The sequence below is a fragment of the Rousettus aegyptiacus genome, unplaced genomic scaffold (genome assembly GCF_014176215.1).
Source record: "Rousettus aegyptiacus isolate mRouAeg1 unplaced genomic scaffold, mRouAeg1.p scaffold_m13_p_8, whole genome shotgun sequence".
NCBI lineage: Eukaryota > Metazoa > Chordata > Mammalia > Chiroptera > Pteropodidae > Rousettus > Rousettus aegyptiacus.
This window is the reverse complement of record NW_023416311.1, coordinates 71,249,145-71,267,000: the sequence shown is the minus strand read 5'-3', so window position 1 is coordinate 71,267,000 and position 17,856 is coordinate 71,249,145. Positions and strand designations below refer to the sequence as shown.

At 39.2% G+C, this 17,856-nt stretch overlaps 1 protein-coding gene across 17 annotated transcripts in view; it reads right to left on the bottom strand.

Moving 5' to 3' along the window:
* Window positions 1-17,856, bottom strand: part of ZNF366 (zinc finger protein 366) — a 264,426-nt gene that overhangs the window by 129,956 nt on the left and 116,614 nt on the right. The gene's annotated exons all lie outside the window — the stretch shown is intronic.

The following is a 17,856-nucleotide window of genomic DNA, read 5'->3' as shown; positions in this document are numbered from 1 at the left end:
AGCTGGGATCCAGCTAACAAGGGAGCTAGAAAATGGAGCCTTTGCAAGTTAGTGGTCCCCCCTCTCTTTTCGGCAACTCCCCCTACACCCACCATGATACAGAGCAAAGCAGAGAAAAGGTAGGGCATGGATCTGAAAACACACTGGCCTGGGAAGGCACGGGACGATGTGAATCATTTTCCTCCACCACCATTTCTACTCATGCTCCCCTTACAGTAACAAGATAAAGAAGAGTTCTAGATAAGAATGTTTCAGTCCCCAGACAGAAACAGCATCCTAGGAACCTGTGTGATCTGGGCCTCCATCCTGAAAGGATAATAAGTGTGGTAACACAAGTGTTCGTTAATCATATGATCCACACAGGCTGACCCCTAAACTCTTATGAGCAGGGCAAAGGACCATAGTGTGGTGTGCAGTACTAACCTTCACCGTAAGGACTTGGGGGCCTCGAAAGTGCTGGGGCGAGAGGTACGAAGACTGCTGTGGTGAAGCTGCAATGTTATCACAAGTCCATTTATGGTTTAGCAGCATTTTCTAAACTATATCCTGCTAACTAAATAAAATAACTAAATATTATACGCTCTTCTGGAAGAGTCAAAATGCGTACTTAGTGTATTATGGGCCCGGAGAAGTCCTACAACATTTCTCAAAACTTCTTTGAGTTTAGAACACTTTCCCTTCCTATTTTTCCCAATGTGGAGTGCCTCTTACAATCTCAAGGAAAAAATATTTTATAGGACAAAATTTAAGAACTAAACTAAAAAATTTATAATTTTTTGTAAATTATCTAGGAGGGTATTTTTATCTTTATAAAATTTCCGTTGGGGTGGTAAACTAAAGAAAAAGAAGTCTGATAAGCCACTAAATACTGTAACATCTGCTGGTGTACGGAAGTCAGCTTTCACTGGCCCATGAGAACCAATGTTAAATTTCCTGGAATTTTAAGAGCTGGTTGCTAAGCACAGTGATTATTAAAAATTAAATCCTGTGAACTTATAATTAAATATATTTTATTAAAAACAAAGGTAATAAATATTCAAAACTCATCACTGTGTAATTATCTCACTATTATCTGTGTTCTTTGGGTGATTCATGCCAACTGTATCGATAAAGTAGAAACACTGTGTAACGCGGGTACCACTGTGCTGCTCTTCCCACTGCCTGCCATGTGCAGTGATGTTACATTGGTAGCTTGAAAACAGTCACGATGGGAGTATTTACACTGTGGCAATCAGAAAATGTCATGCCTCAGGGTTTGCTTTGTTATTGTTTGTCTAGACTTTTAAAAAAGAGAGAGAGTATGTTGATAATGCAGATGAAACTTAAAAGTTGGCATTCTATAGACATTGGTCTGTGAATAGCACACAAAAACTGAGGAAATATTCTTCCAGTATTCAAAAACTATAATCTAATTCAGTAAAGAAATTGCTAATATCATGGACAAATAAATGAAGGTCTGACAAACATAGTGCCAAAGCGGAAAGAGGTTTCAGTTTAATGGACGTCATCTGTACAAGGGTAGAAAATAATTTAACAATAGATTTCATATCAGAGTAATGATGATAAATTTACTAGGGAAAGAGTTAGAAGACTGGAATGCAGCTTCATGTGTTCATTCATGGTTCAACTGCAACTATAACTTGGCTGCAGAGGTAAGAGTTCAGCAAAAATCAATTAAAGCATTCTTTGAAAATCATTTTGCTTTATGGAATTTATAGTAAACAGTATTTTATACTTTATTATTTGTAAATTATGTGTTACACATTCTTTAATATCAGTAAAATTTATAATAAACTTATGTACATATATGTTGGATATTTCTTTTTCCCTGTGCCTGTTAAATCTTCGCTAGCATATCACTGGTGAAATTAATTCATTTGAAGGTGATTCTGCCCCACAGGTTATACAATGTTAAGACTCTGAATATGTCATCTGATCCAGATATCTTTAAATGTAGGAAAGTATTTTCTCTCATCCGAAGAATCACACTCCAGTGTTTCTTCCAGTTTAATTCACCAAGTATTTACTGAGCTTCTATCGCGTGGTTTAATTAAATCATAGAGTCTTAGAGCTTAAGAAATCTTCGAGACATTTGAGTTTAACCTCTCATTGTTTTAATTGAGATGAAACTCACAAAATGTAAAATTTACCATTTTAACCATTTTAACCATTTTAAAGTATACAGTTCAGTGGTTTTTTTTTAGTATATTTCCAATGTGCAACCGTCACTATTATCTACTTCCAGAACACTTTTTATCATCCCAAAAGAAACCCTGACCAATTAAGCAGTCATTCTTCATTTCTTCCTCTTCCCAGCTCCTGTCAAACACTTATCCACTTTCTATCTCTATAGATTTTCCCATTCTAGACATTTCATATAAATGGAATACTATAATATGTGACCTTTGTCTCTGGTTTCTTTCACTAGCATGTTTTCAAGGTTCACCCATGTTGTAGCATGTATCATTTTTTTATGGCTGAATATATCTGTTACATGAATATGCCACATTTTAAAATTCATTTTTATTCATTCATCAGTTGATGAATTTTGAGTTATTTCCACTTTTTTTTTTTTTTTTTTACTATTATGAATAATGTTGTTATGAGCATTTATGTACAAGTTTTTGTTTGAACATGTTTTCAGTTCTCTTAGATGTGGAATTGCTGGGTTATACGGTAACTCTATATTTAACTTTTTGAGGAACTACCAGACTATTTTCCACATCAATTGCACTATTTTACATTCCCTTGGCCCAGGAAGTTTTAAGTGACAGAACTAGAACTACAATTAAATCTACTACAATATACCCCGGTGTTCCTTTTACCAATGCAATGAAAGATAATCTTCCTATCATGTAACTTAGGGCAGAAAAGAAATCTTTGTAGAAAAAAATTTCAAACCTGATGAAAATAAAAGGATGACTTTTCGGATAAACTGAATTAACCAGAAAATTAAATTACTCAGAACCCCCACCTTGTTCACCACCCCGTCCCTCACCCTGCACTTCACCTGCATTGACTGAGTCTCTCAAAGTTCTGCTCTACTAAAGAGAACTTTATCATTAAACACTGGCTTTAGCATAAGTGTTCAGAACAATAAGATTGCTGTTTAAGCCCATTTTTAGAATACTTTTCTAAGAGATAAGCCTTGACTCTTTCGCCTTCTTTCTAGTTCTTGTTCTGCTTCAGGGTCCTGTCATTCTTTACCCAGGCTTTACAAAAGCAACTCCTCAGGTCTCACCACTTCCTGTTTTCCCCACTACCCTGACACCCATATCTTACCTGTCCCAGCCAATTATCCAAAGACTAGTCACATCGTTTTCCTGCTGTAAGTAACAGCAGTTGCTTGATGATTTCTCAGAGTTCAAACCCTTCCCAACTTAGGCTCCACCTCCCTTTCTAGTTAATAGCCATGCCTCCTCACTCCGTTTGCGCTCAAGCCAGACCAATAGAATTGCAGACCTCTCAACATCCCCAGAGTCTACATGCTTTCAAGACTTTTCCAAATTATAGCAAATGCAAAAAACAATACTGAGAGCCTTCTACGTGCCATTCCAGGGATTCATACGAACACATTCCCTGCCTTCAAAGAATAAACTCACAGCTACCATCATAGGTGAAGTTCTCATTAAGCAAATAATAACAATGGAATCTGCTATAGAATAGAATAGATAAAATAATAGATTATCAGAGTGCAGAAGTAGAGCAAAGTTATTAACTCCCTCTTGGAGTAGTTTGTTTAAAGCTTCATAGAGGATGTAATGCCAGAGAAAGGCTTTGAAGGATGAAGAGGAGTTCATCAAGTAAACATGGAGGAAAAGAAATGCAAGCAGAAGGAAGAGCCACTGAAAGGCAGAGTGGCAAAACAGAATGTGATGTGAGGGAATTGGTGGTCAATTCTAGAGGGCTGGACAGAAGGAGACAGCTGTAGAACGGCAGGAGTTGGCCCTAGAAAAGTCTGCGTGTGCCAGACAAAGGGCTTGTGTGCCAACTAAGGAGTTAGCACTTTGATTTAAGCTGAGAAGAGATAATTTGTGTTTAACTAGATAATTCAGGAGTCAGTTTAGGAAGTGATTTTGAGGGGCCCCAAAAAGTGGAGTCAAGGAGACTCTACTACAATCCAAGTGAGAGACAACGAAAGCTTGACCTAAGGCGGGGAGGTGATAGCGATGGAGCAGGGAGACTTACCATCCCTTCTTCACCTTGGTGAGCCATCACTTCCCAGAGCTCCCATCACTCTTGGCGGGATGAAACCACTGCCTCTTCTGTTACCTAGCACCTTTTACAGACCGCTGCCACTCACGGAATGAGCTCTAACACATCAGTCTCTACCTGCCTCCAAATTGCAGCTCTAAGAAGACAGTAGCCAGGACACCTTGCATCCCCAGCATTCAGTACCCTCTTATCTTCTGTTGAGCTTTTCAAACTTTCATTAAAATGCAAATTTTGGTCCAGTAGGTCTTGGATGGAGGTGAGAATCTGTGTTTCCAGCAAGCTCCAAGGTGCATACCACAGACTACACATTGAGTAGCAAGGACTTAGCACACAGACTTGCTGACTGGTCAAAAGCTGCTCCTGAAACCTCACAGGGAACATATCTCCTCTGCTTCTTGATCCTCAAAAAAGGACTTCACATCATTTGGCATTGGGTCCTCAGTCAAAGGGAGAAAAAACTCTGTGAAAATCCTCCTTAACTAAACCCCTTATCTTCCACGGAAATGCACACTACTGTTGAGTTAGAATGGCAAGGAAGTCCAAATTCTTTGGATGGACAATAAGTAACAGGGCAAAGAACCAATCAGTCCTCAATACATTAATGAAAGTCCTCAGTAGGCAGAGGGCCATTCAATAATTGATGAATGGGACCATTCAGTGTTTGCTGCAGCTCAGGCCAACACTGTTCACTGTGGGAGATGATTCCCTCTATTCTATGGAACAAATTGTTCCAAGGTCTATTTCCAGTCCCTTGACATTTTTTTTTTTAAATAAAAAGCATGCGCCTGCAGAATTCATATGCATGCAATCATGTCCAGAACAGAAATGAGAGAATTAATTTATGTCCCACAGTTCATAATAGGGCAACCTTACGGACCCTGCCAGGGGCCTTAGCTTTAGAAATGACTTCTTTCCTCAAAGAAGAGGAAAGATAGAGCTATGCTGAGTCTCCGCTGGCTGCGGAGATTCCAAGAGCAGGATGAATTGAAATGTGACCATCTTCTCCAAGAAGACTTGTCATTTGTTAGGTGTGGGAAAGAGACCATTGGTATTCAAACCGTATGCCTATAGTTTAGACTATGCATCTGGTTGCTAATTCAGTGTGTCCAGTTTCCATTAGCCATGTGTTTCTCAGTGCACACGGTTGCCTTGTGAATTGGGCCTGGAGAGCAGTTTAATTTTGTTCTCAAAGTCTGATGGTTTAACAAGCATATATCAAGCTGCTCTGGTGCACCTATATCCCTTCTCTGTCCCCCATGTTTGGGTATTTCTCTGTTTCATCTCTTCAATTTATAACTTTGATGAAAAGATGCCTATTTGGTTTGTAAAATGAAATAAAACCAACAGCTGCACTGGACACATTTCTGCAGTGTTTACATGTGTGCAGATCTGGCCCTTATGAAACTCTTAGTGAGAGAAGAAGGTAGTGGCTGGGGACACAAAGGTCTCTTCTTTATACAAACAGAGAGACTTCAAAATTGAGGGAGTTGGGGGTGGTCCAGCAAAGCCTGATTTTCCTAAGGTCCAAGTGTGAGCCTGGAAGATATCATCCACTCTTTTCTAGTTCTAAATCCTGCTCCAGTTTGCAGATGCTCAAAAGCTGGATCTAGCTGTGGCTCTCTTCTGACTGTCTCCAGCAAGGCCTTGGACTGACCTGGGCTCTGGGCCCACTGGACAAGGGACTAGATTTCTCCACCAGATTGCTATAAACCAACCCCCAAGGCTCCTGGGGACTTAGAATCACCAGTTCTGGTGCTCAACCACTTTGATTCTGACCACATTCTTAGCATCTAATGAATCAGTGGCCCTCTGAGGGTAGTATCTTTAGTATCTTTGTTCTACCACTTCTCCCTAAGATTGTTAATAGATGGTTAAATGTAGGAGCTGTAAACATTGTAGAAAGACAAAGAGCCTCAGTCTCTTCTCTTTTGTTCTTTAGCTCCTCTAGCATCTATTGCTTATTATTAAAATTTGGCCTAGCCAGCAAACTCTTATTACCCTCTGTGATACTCGTTTGGCAGGAGCAATGTCTGGACAGCATTCCTATGTCTTCTGGCTGATTCAAGAAAAACTGGGGATATTGGTCCAGAGTCTCATTTGCACCTCCATTGTTGTTTTCAAGTCCAGGTTCCCTTTAATGCCCCAGAGGTCTCCTGCATGCCATGGACAAGGAAGAAACAAGAGTGCGTGCTGAGGAAGGACACCATGGCAGGCAACGCTGAAGGCTCCTCTACAGTCGCCTCTCAGCTGGACAGCAGCCAGGGCCCCTTCGGGGGACTTTAAAAAGTGGATCCTAGATGCCAGTGTTAGGGGAGAACTTACAGATCATCAAGTCACCACCCACTTGATGCTGAATCCCGCCTTTACTATCCTTTCCTAGTAGCCATGCAGGAGGTGTTTGAACAGCCTGTATTAGTCTGGTTATTTTGAGAGCCAGATGTCCACCAAGGATTAAACAGGCAAGCATTTTATTAGTGGAAATTCCCAAATAAAATAAATAGAAAGAAGCCAGAGAAGGCTAGAAAAGCGTCACCAAGATGCAATTCTGACGCTGAGTGAAGGACAGAGAGAACAGGTTGGGTGAAAACATGCAGTTAAAGGAAGTTTCGGCAAATCCTTCAGGGAGTCCTTGAGCCCAGAGTAGGCTGGCCAAGGAGTCCCTTGTTTCCCTGGAATGGGTTTGCTTCAGTATCTCTGAAACAGGCGGTCACTGGCAGCAAGACGCCTACAGGAGGCGTGCCCTCAGTACAGATGCAGTGATGATGTTTGTCTCTCCCCACTGGCCTCCACGGGCTCAACAGTCTAAGCTGCCCTGTCTTAGCCTACCACCCTCCCAGAGCAGGGGAGAAAGAACAACCTTACATCTGAGTGGAGCTAGACCAGAGCAGAGGAAAGAGACCAAGTTTGGAAGGCAGGAAGCTGCAGAAACTCATGTCTGCCCCCCGGGGGCACTTGGGACAGCCATTTGACCAGTGCTTAGGGCCATGGATGCAAGGCTCAGTCAGGCTAGTCCTGGTTGAAGAAGGAACACTGTATGCTGGGTCTACAGCACTTTGTTTTTACCAAAAGGGTTAGCTCTGTTTATAATAAAAACGTAATCAATATCAGTGCTTAGAAATTCTTCCCTGAAATCTATTCTTAATTTCACATAACCTCGACTGAGGCATTTAAATAAAAGCTGATCAGAATTTAGTGGGGGAGGGTTTCCAATGAGAAGAGATGATTTGAAATGCCCACCACTTCAAGATCCATTGTTTTCCTCCTTTGTAAAAATGGTAGCAGTTCTATGGCAGTTGGAAATGGCTCTTTTGGAAAACCTTGAGGAAATGGCTTAAAAACACAAAATGGTACAGTCTCATAGAAATCCTTAGTGACAGTATACAGCATTGTGGCCATTAGATTCCAGTATATCTGTGGAGCTCCTACACACCCGGGTATCTCAGCTTGGACATTACAGGCCTTCATCCTTTGTCTCTGGCTTTTAATGTCATTATGATGAGTCTGGGGTGTTGCCATGAAAAACATTCCCAGCTGGTGGGCCAAAGTCAGGCTGTTTTTAGGTTTGCATCTGGCTGGTGGATAATATCTGGTAACCAGACTTTGCTGTAACTATATTCAGAGATTCACCACCACCGCCGCCCCCCAACCCCACCAGCATGTGTGTGCGTGCGCGCGCGCGCGCACACACACACACACACACACACACAACACAAAAAGAGAAATCAAATCGGAAACAGCTTTGGATGAGAGCCCATGATTTTTTTTCCCATTTAATTTTCATTTTGATGAAATATGAGATCTGAAATTTAGAATATTAAGAATCATAGAATCTTCTGCTTTCTCTCACATCCTATGTGCAGTGTGGCCAACATTATACACTGAGCAACTGGAGGAAGTAAGAAAGAGGAATTTTAAAAGAGTACAGATTCTATTCCAGTAATGGACCAAAGATCCATACAAGGACATAGATAATAGATTTATGAGAAAACAGAAGATTTTAAAATAGTGTCTTTTGCAACAACATGGATGAATATCAAAAATTTAAGTTGAGTAAAAGAAGCCACAAACAATATTCTCTATAGTTCCATTCATATTAAGTTCAAAACTAATTTATGGCAAGAAAAGTTAGAATCGTCGTTTAGAGCAGGGTGACGGGTAGGTTAACGGGGAAGATCCATGAGGGAATTTTTGGAAGTGATAAAAATGCTCTGTATTTTAATTAGGGTGATGATTATATGGTTGAATATAGTAAGCACTGGGAAGATCCATGAGGGAATCTTTGGAAGTGATAAAAATGTCCTGTATTTTGATTAGGGTGATGGTTACACAGTTGAACATAGTAAGCAGTGAGCCGAGTCCAGCACTCACACTCCTGAGAGGCAATTCTTAAATAATCAGGATAATTTGTGAACCAGATATTAAAACATTGCTAGCTTGAAATCAGCCAGGATGAGAGGAAAATTAACAAATATTACAAATCAGGCTTCATTTTGTTTGTTTTCCAGAGAGCCAGCTCACCAGCATATCCCTGAATATATTTGTCAAACTCTACCAAAGTATACACTTAAGATTCATAAAATTTTCTGTGTATAAATTATGCCTCAATAAAGCACTAGTAGCAAAAAAGCAGGTAAAAAGTTAAAATGGTGTCTTCAGTCAGTGATCTAGTCCAGTTGTTCATTCATGTGCCTTTTCAAGCCCCCAAATTCTGGTTTCTAAAACTGAGGCTCACCATGGCTATAGCAAATAGCCGATCTAGCACTGGGTACTCTTGAAGTTGTTGAGCTTGTTTAGTTTACATGTAACTATTTTTAATATGATATTTATCCTAATTTTACCTCCCCACTCTTACACACAAAACATAAAGGTGCACTCCACTTTTAAATGAATCCAATATGTAAAAATCTTGACATGTCAAACAGAGCAAATAGTATATTACATAATATTGACTTAGGTCACAAAGTATTCTTATTAATTGGGCAAATCCTCCATAATTTTTATGTTTTATTTTCATTATCTTTTGTTTCCTGGGCTTTTTAAAAGCCATAGTGAGGGCGCATTGGCTGCATCAATGCAAACGATAGAAAATGGCAAGAAGATGCCCCCTCCACCTTTTGTCCTGAGTGCCATTCTCTAAAGGTAGCCATGGTTAAAAGTTAAGATTTAGCTGTCCAATCTTTTTCTATATCTATATCATACACAAATCAAAATATATAAATATATTCGCACATACAAACACTTTTTAAAAACAAAAATGGGATTATGTGTAATGTCACAAAACCCGGCCTGTTTACTTCATATTCCATGATCCTTTCCTTTTCTAATTAGCTACACCGCATGCTTTTTAAATGCTTCATAAGATATGCACCACTATTGACTTAATCAGTCTCCTACTGCTAAACGTTTAGACTTTTTCCAAACCGCCATCATTACTAGATGCTACAATGAACACCCTCGTATCAGGCTTAATCATTTGAAATTACTGTTTTTGTCTATCAAAATGGTTGATTCGCAGTAATTTCATATAGTTCACACCATTAACTGTATTTCTATAGGACACACTTCTTTAAGTGGGATTGGTGAGTCAAAACATATTTTATAGCTACCGCTACACTGTCCACCTAATTTATGCTATTCTCATCTCCTCATGATTTGGACAATAATAAAAGCTTTTAATCTCTTCTTTTCTTCTTCTTTTTTTTTTCTTTTTTTTTTTTTTGCTAGCAAATTACGCTTTGGTGTTTTGCTTTGCTTTTCTTTTGTTATTATTGAGGAAGCCAAACATGTTTTGTATGCATTTTGCTCCCACAACATTTAAAATATCAATTTATTCTCCTACAATTCTCCAGACACACACCTACTTTTTAAAAAGAGACTTAAACCTATTTTTGAAAAAAAATTAAAGAATATATACTGATCATTAAAAGAATGTCTTTTAGAAAGCTGTAATAAATTTTGTTTCTGCCTTCAAATTTCCATTTGTTTCTGTTATGGACAAACGAGCATGTATTGTTTTTACCCAGAGCGAACCCCTTTGACCTCAGTTTTCTGTTTTCTGAATTTGAATCACCTTGATAATCCACGGGGCTTTGGTTCTGAGAAGCAGACCACAGGATCTCAGCAAGGCTGGTAGGCTTTGCCGCCTCTGCCCTGCCTGCCAGCAGGGGGCCTCTCCAGCTCTGAAAGGCCTCCTGGCCAGAGATCCATTTTCTCCAAAACAAGCCTCATCTCTCTCCCCAACTCAGAAGCAATTGCTTCTGCTTACACAGACTAATTTACTGAATTAAAGTCATTTGGCTTCCACCATAGCAATTAGTATGCAAATTACCGGTATATTACCTGCCGAGTCATAAATTACATTGACAAACTTAATATTCACAGATTCAACATACCAGTGTGGGTAATTTTTCTATTTTTCAGTAGTTATAGACCGGGGCAATTCATTGCCTTATTGAACCATTACATATTAAATCAACAGTTGAAAAATTAACCATTTTTCAAAGCGTTTTGTTATGCATTTATTTCTTTCAGCAAGGAGTAAAGTGGAACATTAAATATACAAAACAATGTGTCTAAGTGTTCTAAATGATGGTAAATACAATTAAACCTAAAACAGTTCTTTTGTAACTTTAAAAAAGAGATACGACAAAGGAAAATCTATACCATAATATAACCTATTGAGTCTTCACCATCATTAGAACTAAATATTTCCTAGTCCAGGTTCCCATGAACATGAAGGATCATTAAACCCCAATATGTGGTCTAAGCTAATAATGCTTCTCACAACTGGAAAGTGTTTGGTCAAGATGTTTCAAACTTCATAAATGGTCACCAAGCTGTGTACGTATGGCATAGTACTTGAACTTCAGTCATTAACTCATTACACTAATTATACATGTCCAACTGGGGGTGGGCATGTTGAGTTTAAGCACGCCAACACAGTCCTACCTTCATTTATCCAAGAAACAAACTGAGCCAGGTCAGTGGGATGACTCTTGTCTCTAGGGGACATTTAAGGATGTTAAAGACAAAATCCCTTGGCTCTTAACTGCTGCTGGAACAGCATGGTGATCAGTAACCACTGAAGAGTCTTGGGGACTCTCCTGGCACTGAATTCCTTCCCCTGATTTCTCTCTGCACCTTCGTATGAAGTAAAACTACCTTTGCTTTAAGATCCTAATTTTGCTACTAAGGTGATCAAAGGACATACTTATTGATTGATTATGCAAGGAGATCTGATAAAGGTTATTATAGTTAGTTAACAGAAATATACTGAGAGACTCATTCACAGAAATATACTGAGAGACTCATTCACAGATGTGTAGATAATGCCAAATCATGCGGCTGTTATCTTATACTTGGTGCTTAATTTCGAAAAGGATTTGGTTTGCATAGAAAATATTTTCTTTCAAATCAAACAAAAATATCCCCTGTGGAGACAGTGTGATGGTTAATCTTAAACATTAACTTGACTGGGTCCAGGGATGCCCAGATAGCTGGTTAAACATTATTTCTGGGTGTGTCTGTAAGGGTATTTTCAGAAAAGATTAGCATTTGAACTGGTAGACTGAGTAAAGCAGATGGCCCTCCCCAATGTGTGCCTATCATGTAACCCAACAAGTGCCTAACTAAAACAAGAGAGGAAGGAGGGATTCATTCTGCCTTACCCTGTTAGCCTAGGACCTAGGTTTCCTCCCATCCTTGGTTCTCCTGGTTTCAGGGATTTCAGACCCAGACTGGAATCTGTACTATTGGCTCTCTGGCTCTCAGGCCTTTAAACCGTACTACTGGCTTTCCTGGGTCTCCAGCTTGCAGATGGAGTAGGGAGACTCCCGTGTGAGTAGGGAGAAATATGAAAGTATACATCTAATACCTTAATCCTTCTTTCCACAATCAATCAAAAACTACAGAGCATGGAGTGAAACATAAAAAGAACACTCTTACACTGACCACAAATAACGTCCCTGTGCGAGACTGGAAGCTGAGTGTATTTGTGTTGTTACCACATGAATCCCACCAGGAGCTATTGTTTGTGGCTGAACTTTACCTAGAGGTGAAAGGTGGGGAATTACTCTCTTTCCTAAAAGGAAAAAAATATCCTCGCTACCTGCATTGGCTCCCAAGATATCGTCTCAGACTACTATAACCTGGGATCATTCATTATCAATGTTTAAACTTTCACTTCAAGGGAAAAAAAATCCATGTCCTATCACCTGAGATTTCACTTCCTCAGGAGTTTAGGTCTGTTGCCACGTGCCCTGGGAGTGCCTTCAAGTCTTGTCAGTCCTCAGATGAACTAAGCAGTTGCCAAGTCCCAGGATGCAGCCCATGTCTCCCTTTTTCCTCTCAGCTAGGGACTCCTAGCTTCGCAAGGATGTGGTTCCAAGTGCTAGAATGGACCCCAAATGATAGTGACCCAGACTGCTGGTATGGAACAGCGATTCAACAGACTCAAAGGGTTGATAATTATTTGTAAATAATAGGAAAAAAATTTTCCCCTATTTCTCTATCTTTAAATGTAGAAATGTAGGCCAAGCACAAATTTTAAAATTTGAAAATAAATAAATAAATAAATAAATAAATAAATGGATATATATGTAAACAAATTTTCCTACTCTTTTATGAAGACAAATTAATCGTATCATCTGTCTCTTGATTTTGGCCTCACTTACCTGCTGTGTCATTGAATAGTGAGAGGAATATTTTCACTTTCTCTGTCTGGTCCGGGAGTTGGATTACAGTCACATGGTTCTAGAACTGTGGAACCAGCGGATTTATATTTTTAGAGGCAACTGGCAAAGTATATATGGAAAAGAGGTCAAAGTGATAGGGGCAAAGCGTAGGCAACCTGTAGTCACTTCCTTTCCTAGTGTCATTTTTTTTGGCAAGTGTTAACCGTGAAAGCATTTTTTGTCTCTCTTTAGACAGAGGGAAATAAGGCAGGCTCTGATTAACTGACTGGTTTGAGTCAACCCAGCACGCTGATACCAATAGTTGAGAATTCAGCCCTCATAACTTCAAATCCATCCTCCTGCCTCGACACACAGTCATTCCCCACTTTAATCGAATGCACCTTTTTGGGGCTTATGGAAGTCAACCTCCAGAATCCAAAATACATTTCTCGAGAGTAGTATAGTCATTCCAATTTTTATGAGAGCAAGATACATTTGTTTATCATCCAAAGAAAAGATGCTAGAACTTCCTGTTTCCTTGTCTAACAGTAATAATTGTCTACTTCTAAGTGAACAAAGGCAGTTTTCCAAAAATGGAGAGATACATAACCCAAATGCCCTATTCATTAAGTGTCAGGTATTTCATTAGAAAGGCCAGATAGAGTCACAGTAGCTTTGTGTATCTACCCAAAGGAATAAACATTTAAACAAGTTATAACACATACAAACATACATCCGTGCACGTGCGCGCGCGCACGCGCGCACACACACACACACACACACAAATAAACAGCAGGAAGATACCCTTGAAAGTCAGGCCATTTATTGCCTTGAGAAAAAACTTAAAATTCTCCCATCTTCCCCTCACCTTATTAACAACTGAATTCAGTGGACTGAGCTGTTCTATCACTGCAACAGAGAGGAGATACTCACACCCATCATTATGGCTTAGCTGGAGGTAGAAAGAAATAGGTCTTAATGTTGGGGAAACCAAAGAAATGCTGGCTCTTTTCCTGCCTTGGAGAAACTGAAAAGAGGTCAGGGAGAGAAGTGAAAGAAGTCAGAGCACTAGACAGTAAGACCTATTCCTTTCCTCTACTTCCTGAGCCTTGGCCTACAGGAGTGGGGTGTTAAATACATCAAGGGAAGTATCAAGGGCAAAGTTAATTTCCCTCAGTTCCCATGTTGGATTCTAGTAGAAGTCACAATGCATGGCCACACAGAGAGGAGTCTTAGTGGCACTCATGAGCTAACACCAGTTGCTGCATGGAATGAATACAGAATTGAACGCCAGCCATGAGGCTCACTGTGCTGGGACAAGGTGATCTAGGAGCAGAGGGTGGAATAAACTACCTGCCCAGGGTAATGGATGGAGAAGTCACAGAAGCCCTAGGGTCTGCCTCCTGTGACAGCTGAAAGGAAGTTGAGTAATTAAAAGAAAGATGGCTTATCTTTTGCATGAGCTCATACATGCCAAACGAATAGACAAGTTCACTGGTCATGTATATCAACTTTGAAGGCTGCCAGCACCCAGAAAGCCAAAAGCCAAGTGTACCCAGGCCATCACTTTAGAGGCCACTCAGGAACAAGCCAGAGCAAACAGAGAACCAGCATGAGGCTAGTTGTGCCATCTTGGCACAAGCCATCATGACATATAAATCTCCCTCCTACTTGGATACCAACTTGGGGGAAGAAGCAGGAGGAGGCGAAAAGCAACTTTCAGAGACAGATTTTTTTATTCGAAGGACACTATTTCCTAGAGAAACATTTTAAATTATTTTATCGGACTCAACTTAGTGTATGGACTTGGTAGAAAAATCAAATTGGCCATTATTTGTTGAGCTCTTAATTACAGAAAAATTAAAGTTATATTCTCTCCATTTAGCCAAGTTGTACTGTATGTTAAAGTTTATAAATATCCAGTGAAGTACGAGCGCTACCTCCTAATCTGTCGTTTTCCTGGGACACTGGTAATATGTCCTATTATCATTTTAACTTCACATTGGAAGGGTGTGTACAGACCTTGGAACACCAGTTTTAAAAGCAGATCCAAAACTGAGAAGTAATGATATATAGTATGCTTTACTGAGAGGATAAATGCATCTCAACAGTTTAAAAGAAATTAAATGCAGATCATGGAGTGGAAGACCCTACCAACCCTTGACTATCATTTTATTTCTGTCTTCTTCATAAAATAAAATTATATCTAGCCTGAAAATATAAATTTTTTTATGTTTGTATTTGACAGAGGCACCCAACCACTGTCACTGATGTTTCTTTTGAAAACTAGGAAGGCTAAACCAGTCACGTGTAGAACAAATATTCAAAGAGAAGAAGGTTGATGTGGTAAACTAGAAAGTGGTGACCCTGATATCAGTCCTAGACCAGAGTCTAGATGGGCGAATTAGGGCTGGCTCATGCTCCCTGAGCATAGGAAATGGTGATCAGTTAAAAATAACATGGATTCACAATGAACAAATCTGGCAAGACTACTTTGTACTCTGTGGTAGTAATGCTAGACTGGTTAGATGTAGGCCTTAGAAATTCTGCACTTGAATTTTAGCAAAGGATTTGGCAAACATCTTCATGATGAACAAAAGAAAAAAAAAATTAGCCAAATCAGTCCCATGGATTTATAACTTGTTCAGAGTGGTGATCAAGGCCAGCATGATGGAGGTGCTGGTGTGGACTATGAGACTGTCCTTAGCCTGACTCCATTTTTTGAAGCAGTCACTTGAATGGTGATAGTGATGGCAGCTCATGAAATCCATGGGTGGCATGAAGCTTTAAGGAAACGGCTAATATATCTGGGAACGAGACCAGGATTCAAAAAAATCTCAGTAAGCTAAAAAGAACCATATATATTTAATGGTCCTGCTCTTTGATGTTGGGTCCTCTGTATCCCCTGTTCAAGAAAGGTTAGCAATAAAAACATCATGCCAGAACAGAAAGTAGAATAGCATCAAGTTCAAAAGCACCTGCTTTGGAGTCAGACTTTTTTAGGCAACTCTCTGCTCATCTGAGCATCAGCCTATGCATAATATGGGCTAAGGATACTTATTATGTCACTGAGTTGTGAGGATTAAATGAGATGCAAAAGTTGTAAAGCATTTAGCACATTCCCTTGCCCATAATAAGTACTCAACAGATAATAACTATATATAGCTATATACACAAAGAGCTTAGCAGGAACATGTGTGAAAAGGACCTGTGGTTTTAATTGATTCCAAGTTCAACATGAGCCAATGATCTGATGTGGCCTCCAAAAATAATTGATTCAACTTCGGCTGCCTTTAAAGAGCCATGGTCGGCTGAATATGTGAAGTGGCAATTCTTGCCAGAGTTCACATGGACAGACCACAATGTGAGCCTCATATTCTGCTCCATATATCACACCATTAGAAAAGAACTTTGTTAACTGAAACCCATCCAGCTAGGCAAGCATAAGACAATAAGAGCACTTAAAATCATGGCCTTCAAAAAACTAGATTTGTTTAGCCTGGAGAGAATTCTTGTGGACATCATGACAGCTGTTCCAAATATTTTTAGGACAGTCACATGGGAGAGGAATTAGTGTTGTTCAATGTGGAGCCAAACTGGTATACAAAATCTTTCTATATAGGAAATGCCAGGGGGGTGGGAGATACTAATTGATTGAAAATATAAACTAATAATAAAACGAAAGGTTTCACTCTACTTTAAAGAAAGTCTAGTTTAGCCTTGAGCCATTTTTGATCATTAAGCATGGGGTCCACCTCTCTGAAAAAACCTTTTACAGAAATTTTGGTCAGCCTTGTGATTAGATACATGTCATCAACGTCCCATTTTCAGAGGATGAAAATTAAATAAAGTAAAAATGCTTCAGTAATTTTCCCAAGTCGAAAGGGAGATTAGAACTCACCTCTGCCTGCTGAAATCAATGGGCTTTGATGTCTCTTATCTCATTACCCATCTCTTCGGAGTTATAAATATGGCAATCTTTTGGGATAACATTCCTCCCCACCACCTACCTCTGTTTAAGCTGTATTTATGTTTATTCATTTAATTTTTAAAACTCAATGCCCTAGAATGTGTTACAAAAGCATTTTGGCGGAGAGGTAAACAGATAGCTACCATGAAACCCAGAGCAACACATAGCAACTTCGGCTTAAACATGCATGGTTCCTTGAACACCATCTCAGACTCTCAATTGTGCACTACCTTAATATTCTCTCTGTTTTAAAATAAGCTATATTTCTTAAAGAACCAGAATCAAGTGATATGTATTCTGGTCACAATATAAGGCTTTGATTGAACAGGCTCAGATTTCTCTCACCTGAACATTGCATCTAAATGAGAAAAAACGAAATCCCATTCACAATGCAAATATTACAGAAAACCAGAAATCATTCTGCCTTATAATCAAAACCAGAAAGCTGTTATTATAGCTCTGCACTATTTCCAGAAACTATTAATTCACTGCAGAAACCCTGTCCTGAAATAAAAGTCTGGGCAGAATGACATTGTTTTTGCAAAAGAATCACTTTGTCTTAGTGGCGGCATCACTTCCAAAGTCATGGGTGAAATTGACTGACAACAGCTGATTAATTTGGGTACTTTGTTCTGGTTACATATTTGTTTAAGAATAAAGAATTAACTTTACTCAGAGTTAGGCAGAAATTAAGTAATTAGGACAATGACTGCCCTGGTGACATTTATTAGAAATGGGAAATTACAGTGCTTTCTTGAGTTAATATTATATTTATAATCACCATGAACTTCTTGAGGTAAATCGAACACCATGACTGTTGATTCTGAATATTTAAAACATTGTTTGAAGTTTCCCTCAAGAATTCTTTTTTTTTTTACATTCTTCCACAAAATGTTATTTGGCAGCAATCTTCAAAGGATCCAACAGTGATTTTCAATTACATTTATTATTAACTCCATAATCAGCCAATGTATTAAAAAGAGCAAAGGCAGTAACTTG